Source organism: Salmo salar, chromosome 18, assembly GCF_965601325.2.
Source record: "Salmo salar chromosome 18, fSalSal1, whole genome shotgun sequence".
Classification (NCBI taxonomy): domain Eukaryota; kingdom Metazoa; phylum Chordata; class Actinopteri; order Salmoniformes; family Salmonidae; genus Salmo; species Salmo salar.
The window spans coordinates 49588862-49615328 of record NC_138308.1 but is presented as its reverse complement, the minus strand read 5'-3'; positions in this window follow the sequence as shown (position 1 = coordinate 49615328).

Below are 26467 nucleotides of genomic sequence, written 5' to 3'. Positions count from 1 at the left end.
TACACTACAGAGAGACGTTACTGGTCCATCCCCACTACAGAGAGACGTTACTGGTCCATCTACACTACAGAGAGACGTTACTGGTCCATCCCCACTACAGAGAGACGTTACTGGTCCATCCACACTACAGAGAGACGTTACTGGTCCATCCCCACTACAGAGAGATGTTATTGGTCCATCCCCACTACAGAGAGACGTTACTGGTCCATCCCCACTACAGAGAGACGTTACTGGTCCATCGACACTACAGAGAGATGTTACTGGTCCATCCCCACTACAGAGACGTTACTGGTCCATCCCCACTACAGAGAAACGTTACTGGTCCATCTACACTACAGAGACGTTACTGGTCCATCCCCACTACAGAGGGACGTTACTGGTCCATCCCCACTACAGAGGGACGTTACTGGTCCATCTAAACTACAGAGAAACGTTACTGGTCCATCCCCACTACAGAGAAACGTTACTGGTCCATCTACACTACAGAGAGACGATACTGGTCCATCCCCACTACAGAGAAACGTTACTGGTCCATCTACACTACAGAGAGACGTTACTGGTCCATCCCCACTACAGAGAAACGTTACTGGTCCATCTACACTAAAGAGAGACGTTACTGGTCCATCCCCACTACAGAGAGATGTTACTGGTCCATCCCCACTAAAGAGAGATGTTACTGGTCCATCCCCACTACAGAGAGACGTTACTGGTCCATCCCCACTACAGAGAGACGTTACTGGTCCATCAACACTACAGAGAGACGTCACTGGTCTATCCCCACTACAGAGAGACGTTACTGGTCCATCCCCACTACAGAGAGACGTTACTGGTCCATCCCCACTACAGAGAGACGTTACTGGTCCATCTACACTACAGAGAGACGTTACTGGTCCATCCCCACTACAGAGAGACGTTACTGGTCCATCCCCACTACAGAGACGTTACTGGTCCATCCCCACTACAGAGACGTTACTGGTCCATCCCCACTACAGAGAACGTTACTGGTCCATCTACACTACAGAGACGTTACTGGTCCATCCCCACTACAGAGGGACGTTACTGGTCCATCCCCACTACAGAGGGACGTTACTGGTCCATCTAAACTACAGAGACGTTACTGGTCCATCCCCACTACAGAGAAACGTTACTGGTCCATCTACACTACAGAGAGACGTTACTGGTCCATCCCCACTACAGAGAGACGTTACTGGTCCATCTACACTACAGAGAGACGTTACTGGTCCATCCCCACTACAGAGAGACGTTACTGGTCCATCTACACTACAGAGAGACGTTACTGGTCCATCCCCACTACAGAGAGACGTTACTGGTCCATCCCCACTACAGAGAGACGTTACTGGTCCATCTACACTACAGGGACGTTACTGGTCCATCTACACTACAGAGAGACGTTACTGGTCCATCCCCACAACAGAGAGATGTTACTGGTCCATCCCCACTACAGAGACGTTACTGGTCCATCCCCACTACAGAGAAACGTTACTGGTCCATCTACACTACAGAGACGTTACTGGTCCATCTACACTACAGAGAGACGTTACTGGTCCATCTACACTACAGAGAGACGTTACTGGTCCATCCCCACTACAGAGAGACGTTACTGGTCCATCCCCACTACAGAGAGACGTTACTGGTCCATCTACACTACAGAGAGACGTTACTGGTCCATCCCCACTACAGAGAGACGTCACTGGTCCATCCCCACTACAGAGAGACGTTACTGGTCCATCCCCACTACAGAGAGACGTTACTGGTCCATCCCCACTACAGAGAGACGTTACTGGTCCATCTACACTACAGAGAGACGTTACTGGTCCATCCCCACTACAGAGAGACGTTACTGGTCCATCTACACTACAGAGAGACGTTACTGGTCCATCCCCACTACAGAGAGACGTTACTGGTCCATCCACACTACAGAGAGACGTTACTGGTCCATCCCCACTACAGAGAGATGTTATTGGTCCATCCCCACTACAGAGAGACGTTACTGGTCCATCCCCACTACAGAGAGACGTTACTGGTCCATCGACACTACAGAGAGATGTTACTGGTCCATCCCCACTACAGAGACGTTACTGGTCCATCCCCACTACAGAGAAACGTTACTGGTCCATCTACACTACAGAGACGTTACTGGTCCATCCCCACTACAGAGGGACGTTACTGGTCCATCCCCACTACAGAGGGACGTTACTGGTCCATCTAAACTACAGAGAAACGTTACTGGTCCATCCCCACTACAGAGAAACGTTACTGGTCCATCTACACTACAGAGAGACGATACTGGTCCATCCCCACTACAGAGAAACGTTACTGGTCCATCTACACTACAGAGAGACGTTACTGGTCCATCCCCACTACAGAGAAACGTTACTGGTCCATCTACACTAAAGAGAGACGTTACTGGTCCATCCCCACTACAGAGAGATGTTACTGGTCCATCCCCACTAAAGAGAGATGTTACTGGTCCATCCCCACTACAGAGAGACGTTACTGGTCCATCCCCACTACAGAGAGACGTTACTGGTCCATCAACACTACAGAGAGACGTCACTGGTCTATCCCCACTACAGAGAGACGTTACTGGTCCATCCCCACTACAGAGAGACGTTACTGGTCCATCCCCACTACAGAGAGACGTTACTGGTCCATCTACACTACAGAGAGACGTTACTGGTCCATCCCCACTACAGAGAGACGTTACTGGTCCATCCCCACTACAGAGACGTTACTGGTCCATCCCCACTACAGAGACGTTACTGGTCCATCCCCACTACAGAGAACGTTACTGGTCCATCTACACTACAGAGACGTTACTGGTCCATCCCCACTACAGAGGGACGTTACTGGTCCATCCCCACTACAGAGGGACGTTACTGGTCCATCTAAACTACAGAGACGTTACTGGTCCATCCCCACTACAGAGAAACGTTACTGGTCCATCTACACTACAGAGAGACGTTACTGGTCCATCCCCACTACAGAGAGACGTTACTGGTCCATCTACACTACAGAGAGACGTTACTGGTCCATCCCCACTACAGAGAGACGTTACTGGTCCATCTACACTACAGAGAGACGTTACTGGTCCATCCCCACTACAGAGAGACGTTACTGGTCCATCCCCACTACAGAGAGACGTTACTGGTCCATCTACACTACAGGGACGTTACTGGTCCATCTACACTACAGAGAGACGTTACTGGTCCATCCCCACTACAGAGAGACGTTACTGGTCCATCCCCACTACAGAGAGACGTTACTGGTCCATCTACACTACAGAGACGATACTGGTCCATCTACACTACAGAGAGACGTTACTGGTCCATCCCCACTACAGAGACGTTACTGGTCCATCTACACTACAGAGAGACGTTACTGGTCCATCTACACTACAGAGAGACGTTACTGGTCCATCCCCACAACAGAGAGATGTTACTGGTCCATCCCCACTACAGAGACGTTACTGGTCCATCCCCACTACAGAGAAACGTTACTGGTCCATCTACACTACAGAGACGTTACTGGTCCATCTACACTACAGAGAGACGTTACTGGTCCATCCCCACTACAGAGAGACGTTACTGGTCCATCCCCACTACAGAGAGACGTTACTGGTCCATCTACACTACAGAGAGACGTTACTGGTCCATCCACACTACAGAGAGACGTTACTGGTCCATCCCCACTACAGAGAGACGTTACTGGTCCATCCACACTACAGAGAGACGTTACTGGTCCATCTACACTACAGAGAGACGTTACTGGTCCATCTACACTACAGAGAGACATTACTGGTCCTTCTACACTACAGCGAGACGTTACTGGTCCATCTACACTACAGAGAGACGTTACTGGTCCATCCCCACTACAGAGCGACGTTACTGGTCCATCTACACTACAGAGAGACGTTACTGGTCCATCCCCACTACAGAGAGACGTTACTGGTCCATCCACACTACAGAGAGACGTTACTGGTCCATCCCCACTACAGAGAGATGTTACTGGTCCATCCCCACTAAAGAGAGATGTTACTGGTCCATCCCCACTACAGAGAGACGTTACTGGTCCATCCCCACTACAGAGAGACGTTACTGGTCCATCGACACTACAGAGAGACGTTACTGGTCCATCCCCACTACAGAGAGACGTTACTGGTCCATCCCCACTACAGAGAAACGTTACTGGTCCATCTACACTACAGAGACGTTACTGGTCCATCTACACTACAGAGAGACGTTACTGGTCCATCCCCACTACAGAGAGACGTTACTGGTCCATCCCCACTACAGAGAGACGTTACTGGTCCATCTACACTACAGAGACGATACTGGTCCATCTACACTACAGAGAGACGTTACTGGTCCATCCCCACTACAGAGACGTTACTGGTCCATCTACACTACAGAGAGACGTTACTGGTCCATCTACACTACAGAGAGACGTTACTGGTCCATCCCCACAACAGAGAGATGTTACTGGTCCATCCCCACTACAGAGACGTTACTGGTCCATCCCCACTACAGAGAAACGTTACTGGTCCATCTACACTACAGAGACGTTACTGGTCCATCTACACTACAGAGAGACGTTACTGGTCCATCTACACTACAGAGAGACGTTACTGGTACATCCCCACTACAGAGAGACGTTACTGGTCCATCCCCACTACAGAGAGACGTTACTGGTCCATCTACACTACAGAGAGACGTTACTGGTCCATCCCCACTACAGAGAGACGTCACTGGTCCATCCCCACTACAGAGAGACGTTACTGGTCCATCCCCACTACAGAGAGACGTTACTGGTCCATCCCCACTACAGAGAGACGTTACTGGTCCATCTACACTACAGAGAGACGTTACTGGTCCATCCCCACTACAGAGAGACGTTACTGGTCCATCTACACTACAGAGAGACGTTACTGGTCCATCCCCACTACAGAGAGACGTTACTGGTCCATCCACACTACAGAGAGACGTTACTGGTCCATCCCCACTACAGAGAGATGTTATTGGTCCATCCCCACTACAGAGAGACGTTACTGGTCCATCCCCACTACAGAGAGACGTTACTGGTCCATCGACACTACAGAGAGACGTTACTGGTCCATCCCCACTACAGAGATACGTTACTGGTCCATCCCCACTACAGAGAAACGTTACTGGTCCATCTACACTACAGAGACGTTACTGGTCCATCTACACTACAGAGAGACGTTACTGGTCCATCCCCACTACAGAGAGACGTTACTGGTCCATCCCCACTACAGAGAGACGTTACTGGTCCATCTACACTACAGAGACGATACTGGTCCATCTACACTACAGAGAGACGTTACTGGTCCATCCCCACTACAGAGAGACGTTACTGGTCCATCTACACTACAGAGAGACGTTACTGGTCCATCTACACTACAGAGAGACGTTACTGGTCCATCCCCACAACAGAGAGATGTTACTGGTCCATCCCCACTACAGAGACGTTACTGGTCCATCCCCACTACAGAGAAACGTTACTGGTCCATCTACACTACAGAGACGTTACTGGTCCATCCCCACTACAGAGGGACGTTACTGGTCCATCCCCACTACAGAGGGACGTTACTGGTCCATCTAAACTACAGAGACGTTACTGGTCCATCCCCACTACAGAGAAACGTTACTGGTCCATCTACACTACAGAGAGACGATACTGGTCCATCCCCACTACAGAGAAACGTTACTGGTCCATCTACACTACAGAGAGACGTTACTGGTCCATCCCCACTACAGAGAAACGTTACTGGTCCATCTACACTAAAGAGAGACGTTACTGGTCCATCCCCACTACAGAGAGATGTTACTGGTCCATCCCCACTAAAGAGAGATGTTACTGGTCCATCCCCACTACAGAGAGACGTTACTGGTCCATCCCCACTACAGAGAGACGTTACTGGTCCATCAACACTACAGAGAGACGTCACTGGTCTATCCCCACTACAGAGAGACGTTACTGGTCCATCCCCACTACAGAGAGACGTTACTGGTCCATCCCCACTACAGAGAGACGTTACTGGTCCATCTACACTACAGAGAGACGTTACTGGTCCATCCCCACTACAGAGAGACGTTACTGGTCCATCCCCACTACAGAGACGTTACTGGTCCATCCCCACTACAGAGACGTTACTGGTCCATCCCCACTACAGAGAACGTTACTGGTCCATCTACACTACAGAGACGTTACTGGTCCATCCCCACTACAGAGGGACGTTACTGGTCCATCCCCACTACAGAGGGACGTTACTGGTCCATCTAAACTACAGAGACGTTACTGGTCCATCCCCACTACAGAGAAACGTTACTGGTCCATCTACACTACAGAGAGACGTTACTGGTCCATCCCCACTACAGAGAAACGTTACTGGTCCATCTACACTACAGAGAGACGTTACTGGTCCATCCCCACTACAGAGAAACGTTACTGGTCCATCTACACTAAAGAGAGACGTTACTGGTCCATCCCCACTACAGAGAGATGTTACTGGTCCATCCCCACTAAAGAGAGATGTTACTGGTCCATCCCCACTACAGAGAGACGTTACTGGTCCATCCCCACTACAGAGAGACGTTACTGGTCCATCAACACTACAGAGAGACGTCACTGGTCCATCCCCACTACAGAGAGATGTTACTGGTCCATCCCCACTACAGAGAGACGTTACTGGTCCATCCCCACTACAGAGAGACGTTACTGGTCCATCTACACTACAGAGAGACGTTACTGGTCCATCCCCACTACAGAGAGACGTTACTGGTCCATCCCCACTACAGAGAGACGTTACTGGTCCATCCCCACTACAGAGAGACGTTACTAGTCCATCTGCACTACAGAGGGACAATGTAACTAGGCCATCCACACTGCAGAGAGACAATGTAACTAGACTCTCCACACTGCAGAGAGACAATGTAACTAGACCCTCCACACTGCAGAGGGACAATGTAACTAGACCATCCACACTGCAGAGAGACAATGTAACTAGACCCTCCACACTGCAGAGGGACAATGTAACTAGACCCTCCACACTGCAGAGGGACAATGTAACTAGACCCTCCACACTGCAGAGGGACAATATAACTAGACCCTCCACACTGCAGAGGGGACAATGTAACTAGACCCTCGACATTGCAGAGGGACAATGTAACTAGACCCTCGACATTGCAGAGGGACAATGTAACTAGACCCTCGACACTGCAGAGGGACAATGTAACTAGACCCTCCACACTGCAGAGAGACAATGTAACTAGACCCTCCACACTGCAGAGGGACAATGTAACTAGACCATCCACACTGCAGAGGGACAATGTAACTAGACCATCCACACTGCAGAGAGACAATGTAACTAGACCATCCACACTGCAGAGAGACAATGTAACTATACCCTCCTCATCACAGTAAAGCCACTTGTGTGTTTAAGACATGATTAAGCACTCTGCTGGCGATGGAAAATGAAAGCCTTCCATCTTTCCAATCCCCAGCTAGTATAACGACTCTGAGACCACCTGATAACTGTCTGCATCCCAAATGTCCCCTATTACCTTATAGTGCACCCCTAGTGTACTATGTAGGGACGCTGCCAGTGACTGATTGGCTGATGAGGAAAGCCATCTGCATACTGATTGGCTGTTTAAAGGACCCGTTCAGCGCAGAACAACGGCATCTTGTCGGCAACGGTTGCTAAGCTTAAATGTGTGAGACAAGCCAAAAGGGTTTGACTGATGAGGGTGTTCCAATCACACACTGCCAAGGGAGAGCAATCACAACCAATCACTAGTCAAATCATCCCCCAGTAGAAGAGAGGAGAACAAAACAACGGCACGTTTAACAAGTTGACCTCTCACAGGTGGAGGTTGAGGCTGCTTCCCAAATGCCCCACATCCTATAGGGTCAGACAACAGAGTGACATTGAGGATACAGGTCTATTCTTAAAAAGTGTAACTGACAGCGTTTTAACTACTTTGCAGATATGAAACAAACTGAAAATCATAATACCAGTGAAAAATATCAAATGACCAGTTTACGCTACAAAACAGACGTCATGAGAGGTTGTAAAAATAGCTTCTATTTGACTCAATGTTCTATGACGTACACTAAGGCATTGTTGTCAGAATAGATGGATGCAGTTCAACGTATTGTAATGACCTGACTAGATCATGAAGGAACAATTGTCCAGACAGAGGATGGAGTTAACGAATGGACGGTTTATTAACCCAACTTAACACAGGCTACTGTTTGGCCGTAGCCCACACCAAATAAATGAAAGGTACACTACAAACCAACCGTGACCTTCTCTTGTGAAGCCCAGACGTAAGAGAGAGAACAATGGCTAAACCCGGTCTTAACTTCCAATGCTCCATCCCCCTGCCCAACCCCCCTCCATGCCACTCCGCCAACCACCAGGCTGCGCGGTATCAGAACATTCCAGGCATTCCCGTGATTGGCAGATAGCAGGTTGATTGGCATGACCCCGCGAACACTGGTAAGTACGACATAACCCACAACTGTCTGTGCGGGTCGCTACAGTATGATTAATATTATAATTCACCAATACATTTCTTGGTCGTCCAAAACATATTGCTATCAGGTTGTAAATCAACAGCTGGCCTGGTACATTGTTTACTGCCTCCACCTATTTGGGACGCAATGTTTTAGTTTCAATGACTCAATATTTTTGACAAAAAAAAAACAAAAAAACGGACAAATGTAACAAAGGCTGGGAATGTCAATACAATCAAACTAGCAAAGGCAACGATCACAAGTCAGTCATAACGTGGCTAAAAGGCTAGCGTATCTATTTATCTAGCTATATATTTAGCAAGCTAAAAACACGGAGCCTGACGTTAGCTAGCTAGCTAGCTGGGAGAATGTCATTAAAGGAGTGGGTGGAGTGACCGACTTTTTCTCCGCATATGTTTTTTCGGCGGCTACAGCTAGAGATGCAGGCGTCAGTTGGTTAGCTAGCAAGAAATGTTAGCTATGCTGAACTTGAACGATTGTTACCCAGTTAGCGTATCTCTTGCGTTCGTAAATTCACTTTGGCTATCTACCTCCACTTCTACTCCGATCTGGCAATCTACTCCAACTTCTACTCCGATATGGCAATCTACTCCGATTTCTACTCCGAGTTCTACTCCGATCTGGCAATCTACTCCGATTTCGACTCCGAGTTCTACTTCGATCTGGCAATCTACTCCAACTTCTACTCCGATCTGGCAATCTACTCCGATTTCTACTCCGAGTTCTACTCCGATCTGGCAATCTACTCCAATTTCTACTCCGATCTGGCAATCTACTCCGATTTCTGCTCCGATCTGTCAATCTACTCCGTCTGTGTGTGCCAGAGAGCAGAATAACTGATGAATTTAAGAACACGATTGGCTGAGATAATGGATGGGCTGGACATGCTGAGAGATGAGTTAGGATTGGTCTGCCATGTAGCATGTTTCTGTCTATAAAATGAGCTGCTCAGTATGTATAGATAATCCTTGCTACCGCAGCTTTAAAAAAAAAAAGATATATCGTTAGCCATGAAGAACTGCAAAAGTGTTGCTTCTGCTCTTAACAACATATGATTCCCTGAATTTAGCAGGCCCTATCGACAAAGATCAGTTGGAAAAACAGTTGTGATGGGCTACTTTCTGCACACGCCACGGTCAGTGTGATCCGGAGTGACTTGACACAACGCTGGCCAAAAAACTGACTTAAAAATAAGTCCTACGTTATTTGCTCATATCGTGCAGCCCTACGTGGCAGTGTGGAAATGTTCTCAATTGAGCGGTGGTGTAAAGTACTTCAGTAAAAAATACTTTCAAGTACTACTTAAGTCGTTTGTTTTGGTATCTGTACTTTTTACTCCATACATTTTCCCTGACACCTAAAAGTACTCGTTACATTTTTGAATGCTTAGCAGGACAGCAAAATGGTCCAATTCACGCACTTGTCAAGAGAACATCCCTGGTCATCTACTGCACTCACTAAACACATATATGCTTTGTTTGTAAATTATGTCTGTGTGTTGAAGTGTGCCCCTGGCTATCCATAAATAAATAAAAAACAAGAAAATGATGCCATCTATTGTATTTCATGAACATGTCTAGACAATAGGGGGGTGTGGTTTTAGCATTTCCCATCAATGACCCATCAATTTAGACAAGTGTCTGGGTAAACATCATCAAATATTGATAAAATAGTTTTATCTGGACACTTCCTATTTTTGATCTTGTTACTATGTAAAATGTACAAGCAACCATTTCACCCTACCTTTTCACACCTTCAAATAAACTTTGATTATATTTGATATGGTGTGTGTTTACCAGAGACGGTCATGTGAAGAACAACACGACCTGCACCAAAATCAGATTAGGATATAGGCCAAGGACTAGATAAAGTGTATTTTTACCTGGAGTTTTTCCTTATTGTAGGCTACTACTTTTACCACCTTTAGTCTTGAAATCTTTGGTTGTTTACTACACTACCTCACACTGTTTAGCACATGGCCTCACATGTGAATCCTTAAAGAGATGGGTGGGGTTAAAGGCTTAAGAGGGTGTGAATGATGCTGAATGGGGTGTAGACAAAGAAGAGCTCTCTAGTAGGTTTACCAAAACATTCAAACGGCCATTTTCTCAAAAGTGGGGTTACAAGATTTTCAAATGTTGCTACAAAGGACTGAATCCAGGTGGTCACATATGGCCACTCCTCCCCCTTTCTGTACTCTGTCACATCTAAAATACATTATAATAAATTTACTTCAACGTCTTTATCATACTACATTCTATTCTCGAGGTCACTAATACGGTATAATATCGGTACCATTTCAGATCACCCCGGCTCAGCCATACAATCACAGGTTGATGTAAAAGGCCATTCCATCGTTTCATTTCTTTACTTCCTCCTCATCATCATCATCCTCCTCCTCCCTTCAGTCAGTCAGAGAAAGGTCAGGTTCAAAGCATGCTGCTCTTCAAAGGCCTCCATGTGGCAAGAACCTCTGCTGTGATACCACCTCCCCCGCTCCACGTCCTCCTCTTTCCTCTCCACTTCCTCCTTCCTCTCCACTTCCTCCTATTCCCACTCTACTTCCTCCTATTCCCTCTCCACTTCTGCCTCCTCCCTCCTCTCTACCTCCTCTCCACCTCCTCTCCACCTCCTCTCCACTTACTCCTTCCTCTCCCTCCACCTCCTCTCCACTTACTCCTTCCTCTCCACTTCCTCCTATTCCCTCTCCACTTCTGCCTCCTCCTTCCTCTCTACCTCCTCTCCACCTCCTCTCCCCTTCCTCTCCACTTCCTCCTTCCTCTCCCTCCACCTCCTCCTTCCTCTCCACCTCCTCCTCCTCCTTCCTCTCCACTTCCTCCTTCCTCTCCACTTCCTCCTTCCTCTCCACCTCCTCTCCACCTCCTCCTTCCTCTCCACTTCCTTCTTCCTCTCCTCTCCACCTCCTCCTTCCTCTCCACCTCCTCCTTCCTCTCCACCTCCTCACCTCCTCCTTCCTCTCCACCTCCTCCACCTCCACCTCCCCTTCCTCTCCACTTACTCCTCTCCACACAACATGTAAAGTGTTGGTTTCATGAGCTAAGATCCCAGAAAATGTCCATATGCACAAAAAGCTTCTGTGCACAAATTTGTTTACATCCCTGTTAGTGAGCATTTCCCCTTTGCCTAAATAATCCATCCACCTGACAGGTGTGGCATATCAAGAAGCTGATTAAACAGCATGATCATTAAACCAGGTGCACCTTGGTCAGGGGACAATAAAAGGCGACTCTAAAATGTGCAGTTTTGTCACACAACACAATGCCACAGATGTCTCAAGTTGAGGGAGCGTGGAATTGGCATGGTGACTGCAGGAATGTCCACCAGAGCTGTTGCCAGAGAATTTAATGTTCATTTCTCAACCATAAGCTGCCTCCAACGTCGTTGTAGAGAATTTGGCAGTACGTCCAACTGGCCTCACAACCCCAGAACACGTACAACCACGCCAGCCAAGGACCTCCACATTTGGCTTCTTCAGGGATCTTGCGGGATCGTCTGAGACCAGCCATCCGGACAGCTGATGAAACTGTGGGTTTGTACAACTGAAGAATTTTTGCACAAACTGTCAGAAACCATCTCAGGGAAGCTCATCTGGGTGCTCGTCGTCCTCACCAGGGTCTTGACCTGACTGCAGTTCTGTGTCGTAACTGACTTCAGTGGGCAAATGCTCCCCTTTGATGGTCACTGGCACACTGGTGAAGTGTTCTCTTCATGGATGAATCATGGTTTCAACTGTACCAGGCAGATTGCGTTGTGTGGGCGAACGGTTTGCTTATGTCATCGTTGTGAACAGAATTCCCCATGGTGGAGGTGGGGTTATGGTATGGGCAGGCATAAGCTATGGACAGTGAACACAATTGCATTTTATCGATGGCAATATGAATGCACCGTGACGAGATCCTGAGGCCCATTGTCGTGCCATTCATCCGCCGACATCACCAGCATTATCAGCATGATAATGCACAGCCCCATGTGGCAATGTACACAATTCCTGGAGGCTGACAATGTCCCAGTTTTCCATGGCCTGCATACTCACCAGACATGCCAACAATTGAGCATGTTTGGGATGCTCTGGATCAACGTGTACTGTGGTGTAATACAGTTCCCGCCAATATCCAGCAACTTCGCACAGCCATTGAAGAGGAGTGGGACAACATTCCACAGGCCACAATCAGCAGCCTGATCAACTCTATGTGAAGGAGATGTGTCACTCTGCATGAGGCAAATGGTGGTCACACCAGATACTGACTGGTTTTCTGATCCAAGCCCCTACCTTTTTATAAGTTATCTGTGACCAACAGATGCATATCTGTATTCCCAGTCATGTGAAATTCATAGATTAGGGCCTAATTAATTTATTTGAATTGACTGATTTCCTTACATGAACTGTAATTCAGTCCATATGACAGATTCTGTTGGAACAAACCTCAAATGCAAATAGCGAGTTGAAACCACTTGTCTGAGAGGAAGACGTGATCGCTCATCTTTTGTTGGTGTAAGTGGCAGGGGGAGGGGCTTGGTGTGAGTGGCAGGGGGAGGGGCTTGGTGTGTGTGTGTGTATAAACAGAGAGGAAGAGGCGAAGCGAGAGGTTTCACTCTCGACAAAATTGTTTTTTTGATTTATTTTACCTTTATTTAACTAGGCAAGTCAGTTAAGAACAAAATCTTATTTACAATGACGGCCTACCGGGGAACAGTGGGTTAACTGCCTTGTTCAGGGGCAGAACGACAGATTTTTACCTTGTCAGCTCAGGGATCTACCTTTCGGTTACTGGCCCAACGCTCTAACCACTAGGCTACCTGCCTCTAACCACTAGGCTACCTGCCTCTAACCACTAGGCTACCTGCCTCTAACCACTAGACTACCTGTCTCTAACCACTAGACTACCTGCCTCTAACCCCTAGGCTACCTGCCTCCCCCCTCTAACCACTAGGCTACCTGCCTCTAACCACTAGACTACCTCCTCTAACCCTCCTCTCCTCTAATCCTCTATTCTCGCTATACACCAAGTCACTTGGCTCTGTCATATCCTCACATGGTCTCTCATATCATTGCTATGCAGATGACACACAATTAATCTTCTCCTTTCCCCCTTCTGACAACCAGGTGGCGAATCGCATCTCTGCATGTCTGGCAGACATATCAGTGTGGATGATGGATCACCACCTCAAGCTGAACCTCGGCAAGACGGAGCTGCTCTTCCTCCCGGGGAAGGACTGCCCGTTCCATGATCTCGCCATCACGGTTGACAACTCCCTTGTGTCCTCCTCCCAGAGTGCTAAGAGCCTTGGCGTGACCCTGGACAACACCCTGTCGTTCTCCACCAACATCAAGGCGGTGACCCGATCCTGTAGGTTCATGCTCTACAACATTCGCAGAGTACGACCCTGCCTCACACAGGAAGCGGCGCAGGTCCTAATCCAGGCACTTGTCATCTCCCGTCTGGATTATTGCAACTCGCTGTTGGCTGGGCTCCCTGCCTGTGCCATTAAACCCCTACAACTCATCCAGAACGCCGCAGCCCGTCTGGTGTTCAACCTTCCCAAGTTCTCTCACGTCACCCCGCTCCTCCGCTCTCTCCACTGGCTTCCAGTCGAAGCTCGCATCCGCTACAAGACCATGGTGCTTGCCTACGGAGCTGTGAGGGGAACGGCACCTCCGTACCTTCAGGCTCTGATCAGGCCCTACACCCAAACAAGGGCACTCCGTTCATCCACCTCTGGCCTGCTCGCCTCCCTACCTCTGAGGAAGCACAGTTCCCGCTCAGCCCAGTCAAAACTGTTCGCTGCTCTGGCACCCCAATGGTGGAACAAGCTCCCTCACGACGCCAGGACAGCGGAGTCAATCACCACCTTCCGGAGACACCTGAAACCCCACCTCTTCAAGGGATACCTGGGATAGGATAAAGTAATCCTTCTAACCCCCCCCTTAAAAGATTTAGATGCACTATTGTAAAGTGGTTGTTCCACTGGATATTATAGGTGAATGCACCAATTTGTAAGTCGCTCTGGATAAGAGCGTCTGCTAAATGACTAAAATGTAAAAAAAATGTAAATGTAACCACTAGGCTACCTGCCTCTAACCACTAGACTACCTGCCTCTAACCACTCGGCTACCTGCCTCTAACCACTCGGCTACCTGCCTCTAACCACTAGGCTACCCTGCCTCTAACCACTAGGCTACCTCCACTCTAACCACTAGGCTACCTGCCTCTAACCACCAGGCTACCTGCCGCCCCGCCACTCTAACCACTAGGCTACCTGCCGTCCCTCCACTCTAACCACTAGGCTACCTGCCTCCCCTCCACTCTAACCACTAGGCTACCTGCTCTAACCACTAGGCTACCTGCCTCCCCTCCACTCTAACCACTAGGCTACCTTCTCTAACCACTAGGCTACCTGCCTCCCCCCTCTAACCACTAGACTACCTGCCTCTAACCACTAGACTACCTGTCTCTAACCACTAGGCTACCTGCCTCTAACCACTAGGCTACCTGCCTCTAACCACTAGGCTACCTGCCTCTCCCCTCTAACCACTAGACTACCTGCCTCTAACCACTAGACTACCTGCCTCTAACCACTAGACTACCTGCCTCTAACCACTAGACTACCTGCCTCTAACCACTAGACTACCTGCCTCTAACCACTAGACTACCTGCCTCTAACCACTAGGCTACCTGCCTCTAACCACTAGGCTACCTGCCTCTAACCACTAGGCTACCTGCCTCTCCCCTCTAACCACTAGACTACCTGCCTCTAACCACTAGACTACCTGCCTCTAACCACTAGGCTACCTGCCTCTAACCACTAGACTACCTGCCTCTAACCACTAGACTACCTGCCTCCATGACATCATCAGCTGCTACACCATTGCTTTTATTATTTATTGATGTGTTTCAGAGGCAGAGTCCCAAATGGAATCCTATGCCCTACATAGTGCACTGCTTTGGACCAGAGCCCCGGCCCAGTTGGGCACTATAGCTCTACTCAACAGTAGTGCACTCACTATAAAGGGAATAGGGTGCCATTTTGGGACTCAGGCACCACAGAGTTTTAATTATTCACAAAGCCAGGCTGGCCAGCCATGAGAGACCATGTTAGATCTGAACCAGGGCCATGCAGGCAGGCCAAAAAGAGAGAGAGAGAAGATATTTGACAGAGGTATCGATGGTACTGCTCTGGTTAGAGGCAGGGGAGTCCCCAAGGACCCTGAGGGACTACTGTACTGGACATCTGTCATCAACAGTAAGCTACTGGAACATGGACAATGCTAAATTACAAAATCATTCATTTTAGAAAAGGCCAAAATAACACTTAGCACAATAGCAACTTGGGCCAGAATACTGTATTCTGTTCAAATGACCGTGGAATTTAGGAAAGTCAAAGATAGAGACCTCCTACTCACTGTACCATTAAAAGTAAAGACTATCCCAGTATTACCCAGTATCCTAGTAAAGACTATCCCAGTATTACCCAGTATCCTAGTAAAGACTATCCCAGTATCACCCAGTATCCTAGTAAAGACTATCCCAGTATCACCCAGTATCCTAGTAAAGACTATCCCAGTATTACCCAGTATCCTAGTAAAGACTATCCCAGTATCACCCAGTATCCTAGTAAAGACTATCCCAGTATTACCCAGTATCCTAGTAAAGACTATCCCAGTATTACCCAGTATCCTAGTAAAGACTATCCCAGTATCACCCAGTATCCTAGTAAAGACTATCCCAGTATTACCCAGTATCCTAGTAAAGACTATCCCAGTATCACCCAGTATCCTAGTAAAGACTATCCCAGTATCACCCAGTATCCTAGTAAAGACTATCCCAGTATCACCCAGTATCCTAGTAAAGACTATCCCAGTATTACCCAGTATCCTAGTAAAGACTATCCCAGTATCACCCAGTATCCTAGTAAAGACTATCCCAGTATCACCCTGTATCCTAGTAAAGACTATCCCAGTATCGGCCAGTATCCCATTAAAGACTATCCCAGTATTACCCAGTATCCTAGTAAAGCCTATCCCAGTATCACCCAGTATACCAGTAAAGACTATCCCAGTATCCTAGTAAAGACTATCCCAGTACCACCCAGTATCCTAGTAAAGACTATCCCAGTATCCTAGTAAAGACTATCCCAGTATCACCCAGTATACCAGTAAAGACTATCCCAGTATCACCCAGTATCCTAGTAAAGACTATCCCAGTATCACCCAGTATCCTAGTAAAGACTATCCCAGTACCACCCAGTATCCTAGTAAAGACTATCCCAGTATCCTAGTAAAGACTATCCCAGTATCACCCAGTATACCAGTAAAGACTATCCCAGTATCCTAGTAAAGACTATCCCAGTACCACCCAGTATCCTAGTAAAGACTATCCCAGTATCAGCCAGTATCCCTTTAAATACTATCCCAGTACCACCCAGTATCCCATTAAATACTATCCCAGTATCCCATTAAAGACAATCCCAGTATCGGCCAGTATGCTAGTAAATACTATCCCAGTATCCCATTAAAGACTATCCCAGTATCGCCCAGTATCCCATTAAGTACTATCCCAGTATCCCATTAAAGACTATTCCAGTATCGGCCAGTATCCCATTAAAGACTATCCCAGTATCCCATTAAAGACTATCCCAGTATCCCATTAAATACTATCCCAGTATCCCATTAAAGACTATCCCAGTATCAGCCAGTATCCTTGTAAATACTATCCCAGTATCGGCCAGTATCCCATTAAAGACTATCCCAGTATCCTGGTAAATACTATCCCAGTATCGGCCAGTATCCCATTAAAGACTATCCCAGTATCCTAGTAAATACTATCCCAGTATCGGCCAGTATCCCATTAAAAACTGTCCCAGCATCACCCAGTATCCTAGCATCCCAACGTGCTGTGATCAGGTCAGTGCTCTGAGTGTCTCATCACCCTCTGTGAGGTGCAACCTCTCTGTGAGTGTGTATATGAGGCTTGCCTGCTGAAGGCAGTCCTCTCTGCTCTGCTCTGCATGCAGGCTGCGTTCCCAAACACTTGGCTGGAGGGGGAAGACGACATGGCCACCGAGGACACCGGGGCTCAGGTGACAGAGAGCCAGATAGGAGGACTCAATAAACTTCACACTGACTCAGAAAACACAGACAAGACCAGAGCCCTCCCAGGGGCCCAACAGTCAGCTCTAATACCCCAAGGCTGCCTGGGAGACGGGACAGGTGTAGTCTCACGCTGTCTGGGAGACGGGACAGGTCTAGTCTCACGCTGTCTGGGAGACGGGACAGGTCTAGTCTCACGCTGTCTGGGAGACAGGACAGGTGTAGTCTCACGCTGCCTGGGAGATGGGACAGGTGTAGTCTCACGCTGTCTGGGAGACGGGACAGGTGTAGTCTCACGCTGTCTGGGAGACGGGACAGGTAGAGTCTCACGCTGTCTGGGAGACGGGACAGGTGTAGTCTCACGCTGCCTGGGAGACGGGACAGGTGGAGTCTCACGCTGCCAGACATCACACCTGAGGTCAAGGTTGGGCAGAGGTACAGTCTGTTCTGTTAACTCCCTACACAGATAAACATGTTAGATATTACTGCACTGTAATAGATATTACTGCACTGTAGTAGATATTACTGCACTGTAGTAGATATTACTGCACTGTAATAGATATTACTGCACTGTAATAGATATTACTGCACTGTAATAGATATTACTGCACTGTAGTAGATATTACTGCACCGTAATAGATATTACTGCACCGTAATAGATATTACTGCACCGTAGTAGATATTACTGCACCGTAGTAGATATTACTGCACTGTAATAGATATTACTGCACTGTAATAGATATTACTGCTGTCATGACGTTGGCCTGTGGGTAAGGTTTATGACCCCCCCCCATAAATACCTTTCCCCCTTCCCCTCTCTTACTGACCCTACTGAAGGACTGCTGTCCTGTTAAATATAGAGAGTCTGGGAACATCAAAGAAATGTGGAAAGGTACCACATATTTTGTTAATAAAACCAGTTGGAAATATGCTTGGGAACGTAATGAGTATGTATGTCAGTTCGGTTGTCATCTGAGACATTATGACTGATGACAGGACGACATAAACTGTATCTGAGAAAGTATACACCCTCTAGTTATCAGAGTCACATGGAATTGTTATGCAATTGAAATGTTTGATATTGAAAATGTTTGTTAGGAGATGAAATGTAATTTTAGCTTCCAAACGAGAGAATTGGGTTTTCATAAGGAAAGTGCCCTGCTCGATCAGTGGCCCAACCCTGTGAAGAGACATGGGTTATAAACGATGAAACACCTCCCTCCCCCTCTCCACTATATAATCCTTTGACGAAAAGATAACCAGGTAGTTCCAGTACGGGAGGGCTGCAGCCTCCACGTTAGAAGGAGACACACATATCAAGGACAGAACTATGCCAACCTCGGCGTGAGCTTTGATGGCGAATGGTATGAACTTTGAGCTTATTCACTACAGAAGTGATACTTCCTAGCCGTTGAGTTAGCAGCTGCCGCTGTCGACGTGGGCTAGGAAAGGACGGACGACGGACCAGTCTAACAGACGGACGAAGATACCACCACGTATCCAATTTACCACCAGAGACATTGTTCCGAGTACAGGAAGATCTGTTGGCCAACCCGGCCAGCATCTACGACCAATCTACCGAAGCGCAGCTCAGAGTAAATATTTATTGCATTTTCCTTTTCCAAATGGGCAGTAATTTAGAATGCATAAGATAATGTATTTACGATAGCATAGCTGCTGTTTCTTTGTTCCTAAATCTTCCCGCTCTTTCATTCAAGCCCAACCCCCTTTCCTTTGTGTAACCAGCCATGATACAGGTTCCGTCCACCAGGACGTTTTCTGTATGACGTCATTGTATTCTGTGTATTTGTAATTCTGTGTGATTAGTTAGGTATTTAGTAAATAAATAATTAAACCCAATTTTGTATTGCTGATTCAACTTGTTAGCCAGGGTTCGTGAAGATAGCCAAGAATTTACAACTTTCATTATGAGACTGAAAATAAGGTGAGGATTGAGATGACGGCTATCGATGTAAAATATTACTAAGTATTTTAAGAGTTTATTCGGAAGATAACAGCTCTATAAACGATCTTCCGTGGTGCCCCGACTTTCTAGTTAATTACATTTACATGATTAGCTTAATCAGAGAAATCATTTTATAAATTAGCCTGTCATATCACTTAATCCGGCATAGCCAAAGACACGACACTGCACTGTTATAGATATTACTGCACTGTGATAGATATTACTGCACTGTGATAGATATTACTGCACTGTAATAGATATTACTGGACTGTAATAGATATTACTGGACTGTAATAGATATTACTGCACTGTAATAGATATTACTGCACTGTAATAGATATTACTGCACCGTAATAGATATTACTGCACCGTAATAGATATTACTGCACCGTAATAGATATTACTGCACTGTAATAGATATTACTGGACTGCTAAATATGTTAATGCGTCCAATAACATTTGATTTGATTCCTTGACATGTCACCTTTTTTTTGTTTTTTACACACACACACACACACACACACACACACACACACACACACACACACACACACACACACACACACACACACACACACACACACACACACACACACACACACACACACACACACACTAGTGTTCTGGTCTGACTTGCCCAGTAGCCATGTCTCTGACCGTCTGAAGAACCGTGAAGACACACGACGTGTATTCTAGAGGCTCACCAACAGTAAGGAGTAGTCTTTCAGTACACTACGACTGAACAGTCACCTGTCATCGTTTCACACACAGCTCAGAGACAGAGAGAGAGACGCAAAGTCACAGAGCAGCTGATGTCTTCTGACAGTTTGATTGATTGATGCTGATCTCTCTGTGGTATGCTTCCCAAATGGCCTTCTGTTCATTATATAAAGGCACTACTGTTGACCAGGGCATTATAGGGCTCTGCTCAAAAGTAGTGCACCTCATAGGGAATAGGGTGCCACTTGGGATATTGGATTATGTAAGGCCGGCTCATTCCTCCACCTGAGGCATCACTGCAGGTGATAAAGGCTTCTCAATGCTATTCATAACCATGGAGCCATAATGCTATTCATAAACCACTGGAGAGAAAGAGAGAAGAGACCGTGGGATTGAGAGAAAAGACCGTGAGGGTGGGAGGTAGTGAGTAGGGAAGACAGAGAGAAAGAGAGGGCGGGAGGTAGTGAGTAGGGAAGACAGAGAGAAAGAGAGGGTGGGAGGTAGTGAGTAGGGAAGACGGAGAGAAAGAGAGGGTGGGAGGTAGTGAGTAGGGAAGACAGAGAGAAAGAGAGGGTGGGAGGTAGTGAGTAGGGAAGACAGAGAGAAAGAGAGGGTGGGAGGTAGTGAGTAGGGAAGACAGAGAGAAAGAGAGGGTGGGAGGTAGTGAGTAGGGAAGACGGAGAGAAAGAGAGGGTGGGAGGTAGTGAGTAGGGAAGACAGAGAGAAAGAGAGGGTGGGAGGTAGTGAGTAGGGAAGATGGAGAGAAAGAGAGGGTGGGAGGTAGTGAGTAGGGAAGACGGAGAGAAAGAGAGGGTGGGAGGTAGTGAGTAGGGAAGACAGAGAGAAAGAGAGGGCGGGAGGTAGTGAGTAGGGAAGACAGAGAGAAAGAGAGGGCGGGAGGTAGTGAGTAGGGAAGACAGAGAGAAAGAGAGGGCGGGAGGTAGTGAGTAGGGAAGACAGAGAGAAAGAGAGGGTGGGAGGTAGTGAGTAGGGAAGACAGAGAGAAAGAGAGGGTGGGAGGTAGTGAGTAGGGAAGACGGAGAGAAAGAGAGGGTGGGAGGTAGTGAGTAGGGAAGACAGAGAGAAAGAGAGGGTGGGAGGTAGTGAGTAGGGAAGACAGAGAGAAAGAGAGGGTGGGAGGTAGTGAGTAGGGAAGATGGAGAGAAAGAGAGGGTGGGAGGTAGTGAGTAGGGAAGACGGAGAGAAAGAGAGGGTGGGAGGTAGTGAGTAGGGAAGACGGAGAGAAAGAGAGGGTGGGCGGTAGTGAGTAGGGAAGACAGAGAGAAAGAGAGGGTGGGAGGTAGTGAGTAGGGAAGACAGAGAGAAAGAGAGGGTGGGAGGTAGTGAGTAGGGAAGATGGAAGATGGAGAGAAAGAGAGGGTGGGAGGTAGTGAGTAGGGAAGATGGAGAGAAAGAGAGGGAGTGCTCTTACAACAGTAACGGATCACACTGCAGTGGGGAAGCTGCTTTCGTCTCCCTCCTCTCTTCCCCCTCCCCCACTCTCATGTCCTGTCCTCAGTTCTCCTCTCCAAACCTCCCCTCATGTCCTCTCCCCAATCTCCTCTCCCCCTCCCCCATCTCCTCTCCCCATCTCCTCTCCCCCCCACATCTCCCTCCTCTCCCTCTTCCCCCCTCTCCCTCTTCCCCCCTCTCCTCTCATCTCCCTCCTCTCACTCTTCCCCCCTCCCTTCTCTTCTCTCCTCTTCCCTCATCTCCTCTTCCCCCCTCTACTCTCCCCCTTCCCCCCTCATCTCCCTCTTCCCCCCCTCATCTCCCTCTTCCCCCCCTCATCTCCCTCTTCCCCCCTCTCCTCTCCCTCTTCTCTCCCTCCTCCCCCCTCCTCTCCCTCTTCCCCCCCTCATCTCCCTCTTCCTCTTCCCCCCTCTCCTCTCCCTCTTCCCCCCTCTCCTCTCCCTCCTCCCCCTCTCCTCTCCTCTCCCTCTTCCCCCCCTCATCTCCCTCTTATCTCCCTCTTCCCCCCCTCTCCTCTCCCTCCCCTCTCATCTCATCTCCCTCTTTCCCTCTCCTCGTCCTGTTACTACTGTAGGTTCTCTCTCGCTGGTCTTAACTACAAAGTAAACCAGAGAGCCACTGCAGCACGTCCAGTCAAGGCCAGCGACACTGTATTAAGACAGGCAAGCCTAGGATGAGGACAACATATCTGGCCAGGCAAGCCTAGCAGGACGACAACGTATCTGGCCAGGCAAGCCTAGGAGGACGACAACATATCTGGCCAGGCAAGCCTAGGAGGACGACAACATATCTGGCCAGGCAAGCCTAGGAGAACGACAACATATCTGGCCAGGCAAGCCTAGGAGGACGACAACATATCTGGCCAGGCAAGCCTAGGAGGACGACAACATATCTGACCAGGCAAGCCTAGGAGGACGACAACATATCTGGTCAGGCAAGCCTAGGGGACAACAACATATCTGGCCAGGCAAGCCTAGGAGGACGACAACATATCTGGCCAGGCAAGCCTAGGAGGACGACAACATAACTGGCCAGGCAAGCCTAGGAGGACGACAACATATCTGGCCAGGCAAGCCTAGGAGGACAACAACATATCTGGCCAGGCAAGCAACTGTTAGAATGTCTATCAATACAATCCATAGAATGACAATGACTTCTGTCATCTGGACTAGGACCTCTGAAGATACGGGTTGTTCTACCATTACACTTCTGTCATCTGGACTAGGACCTCTGAAGATATGGGTTGTTCTACCCTTACACTTCTGTCATCTGGACTAGGACCTCTGAAAATATGGGTTGTTCTACCGCTACATTTCTGTCATCTGGACTAGGACCTCTGAAGATACGGGTTGTTCTACCGCTACACTTCTGTCATCTGGACTAGGACCTCTGAAGATATGGGTTGTTCTACCGTTACACTTCTGTCATCTGGACTAGGACCTCTGAAGATATGGGTTGTTCTACCCTTACACTTCTGTCATCTGGACTAGGACCTCTGAAGATATGGGTTGTTCTACAGCTACAAATCTGTCATCTGGACTAGGACCTCTGAAGATATGGGTTGTTCTACCGTTACACTTCTGTCATCTGGACTAGGACCTCTGAAGATATGGGTTGTTCTACCGTTACACTTCTGTCATCTGGACTAGGACTTCTGAAGATACGGGTTGTTCTACCTCTACAGTACACCTTGTGTTAGAGTAGTCTACATTGCATAGATGGACCACAGTAATCATAAGTACCTGGTAGAGTACATGGTGGAGTACCTGTAGAGTACTTGGTAGAGTACCTGATGGAGTGCCTGGTAGAGTACCTGGTAGAGTACTTGCCACTTAGAATTAGCATTGTACTGTAAGTGCCCTACCTTCCTAAAACAAGTACTTCAATCTTCTAGAATCGTCCAAAAATATTTCCTGCTGTGAAGTAAATGTATATTGTGGTCATAACCAATCATTTGCTGATGACATGTGTCAGCTAAGCTGTTCTCTGACCCTCCAAAAGGTCATTTGGTCTGAATACACTGGACAGAGGGTCAGTCTAACCACTAGTCAGTCTAACCTCTAGTCAGTCTAACCACTAGTCAGTCTAACCACTAGTCAGTCTAACCTCTAGTCAGTCTAACCACTGGTCAGTCTAACCACTAGTCAGTCTAACCACTAGTCAGTCTAACCACTAGTCAGTCTAACCTCTAACCTCTAGTCAGTCTAACCTCTAGTCGGTCTAACCTCTAGTCGGTCTACCCACTAGTCAGTCTAACCTCTAGTCAGTCTAACCACTAGTCAGTCTAACCACTAGTTAGTCTAACCACTAGTCAGTCTAACCTCTAGTCAGTCTAACCACTAGTCAGTCTAACCACTAGTCAGTCTAACCACTAGTCAGTCTAACCTCCAGGCTACCTGCCGCCCCATTGGACAGAGGGATACCTAGTCAGTCTAGTCAGTCTAACCACTAGTCAGTCTAACCACTAGTAAGTCTAACCTCTAGTCAGTCTAACCACTAGTCAGTCTAACCACTAGTCAGTCTAACCACTAGTTAGTCTAACCACTAGTCAGTCTAACCTCTAGTCAGTCTAACATCTAGTCAGTCTAACATCTAGTCAGTCTAACCACTAGTCAGTCTAACCACTAGTCAGTCTAACCACTAGTCAGTCTAACCACTAGGCTACCTGCCGCCCCATTGGCCAGAGGGATACCTAGTCAGTCTAACCCCTAGGCTACCTGCCGCCCCATTGGCCAGAGGGATACCTAGTCAGTCTAACCACTAGTCAGTCTAACCACTAGTCAGTCTAACCTCTAGTCAGTCTAACCACTAGTCAGTCTAACCACTAGTCAGCAGGTAACCTCTAGTCAGTCTAACCACTAGTCAGTCTAACCACTAGTCAGTTTAACATCTAGTCAGTCTAACCACTAGTCAGTCTAACCACTAGTCAGTCTAACCACTAGGCTACCTGCCGCCCCATTGGCCAGAGGGATACCTAGTCAGTCTAACCACTAGGCTACCTGCCGCCCCATTGGCCAGAGGGATACCTAGTCAGTCTAACCACTAGTCAGCAGGTAACCACTAGTCAGTGTAACCACTAGGCTACCTGCCGCCCCATTGGCCAGAGGGATACCTAGTCAGTCTAACCACTAGTCAGCAGGTAACCACTAGTCAGTGTAACCACTAGGCTACCTGCCGCCCCATTGGCCAGAGGGATACCTAGTCAGTCTAACCACTAGTCAGCAGGTAACCACTAGTCAGTGTAACCACTAGGCTACCTGCCACCCCATTGGCCAGAGGGATACCTAGTCAGTTTAACCACTAGGCTACCTGCCGCCCCATTGGCCAGAGGGATACCTAGTCAGTCTAACCCCTAGGCTACCTGCCGCCCCATTGGACAGAGGAATACCTAGTCAGTCTAACCACTAGTCAGTCTAACCTCTAGTCAGTCTAACCACTAGTCAGTCTAACCACTAGTCAGTCTAACCACTAGTCAGTCTAACCTCTAGTCAGTCTAACCACTAGTCAGCAGGTAACCTCTAGTCAGTCTAACCACTAGTCAGTCTAACCACTAGTCAGTCGAACCACTAGTCAGTCGAACCACTAGTCAGTCGAACCACTAGTCAGTCGAACCACTAGTCAGTCTAACCACGAGGCTACCTGCCGCCCCATTGGCCAGAGGGATACCTAGTCAGTCTAACCACTAGGCTACCTGCCGCCCCATTGGCCAGAGGGATACCTAGTCAGTCTAACCACTAGTCAGCAGGTAACCACTAGTCAGTGTAACCACTAGGCTACCTGCCGCCCCATTGGCCAGAGGGATACCTAGTCAGTCTAACCACTAGTCAGCAGGTAACCACTAGTCAGTGTAACCACTAGGCTACCGTCCGCCCCATTGGCCAGAGGGATTCCTAGTCAGTCTAACCACTAGGCTACCTGCCACCCCATTGGCCAGAGGGATACCTAGTCAGTCTAACCACTAGGCTACCTGCCGCCCCATTGGCCAGAGGGATACCTAGTCAGTCTAACCCCTAGGCTACCTGCCGCCCCATTGGACAGAGGGATACCTAGTCAGTCTAACCACTAGGCTACCTGCCGCCCCATTGGACAGAGGGATACCAAGTCAGTCTAACCACTAGGCTACCTGCCGCCCCATTGGCCAGAGGGATACCTAGTCAGTCTAACCACTAGTCAGCAGGTAACCACAAGTCAGTGTAACCACTAGGCTACCTGCCGCCCCATTGGCCAGAGGGATAACTAGTCAGTCTAACCACTAGGCTACCTGCCGCCCCATTGGCCAGAGGGATACCTAGTCAGTCTAACCACTAGTCAGCAGGTAACCACTAGTCAGTGTAACCACTAGGCTACCTGCCGCCCCATTGGCCAGAGGGATACCTAGTCAGTCTAACCACTAGTCAGCAGGTAACCACTAGTCAGTGTAACCACTAGGCTACCGTCCGCCCCATTGGCCAGAGGGATTCCTAGTCAGTCTAACCACTAGGCTACCTGCCACCCCATTGGCCAGAGGGATACCTAGTCAGTCTAACCACTAGGCTACCTGCCGCCCCATTGGCCAGAGGGATACCTAGTCAGTCTAACCCCTAGGCTACCTGCCGCCCCATTGGACAGAGGGATAC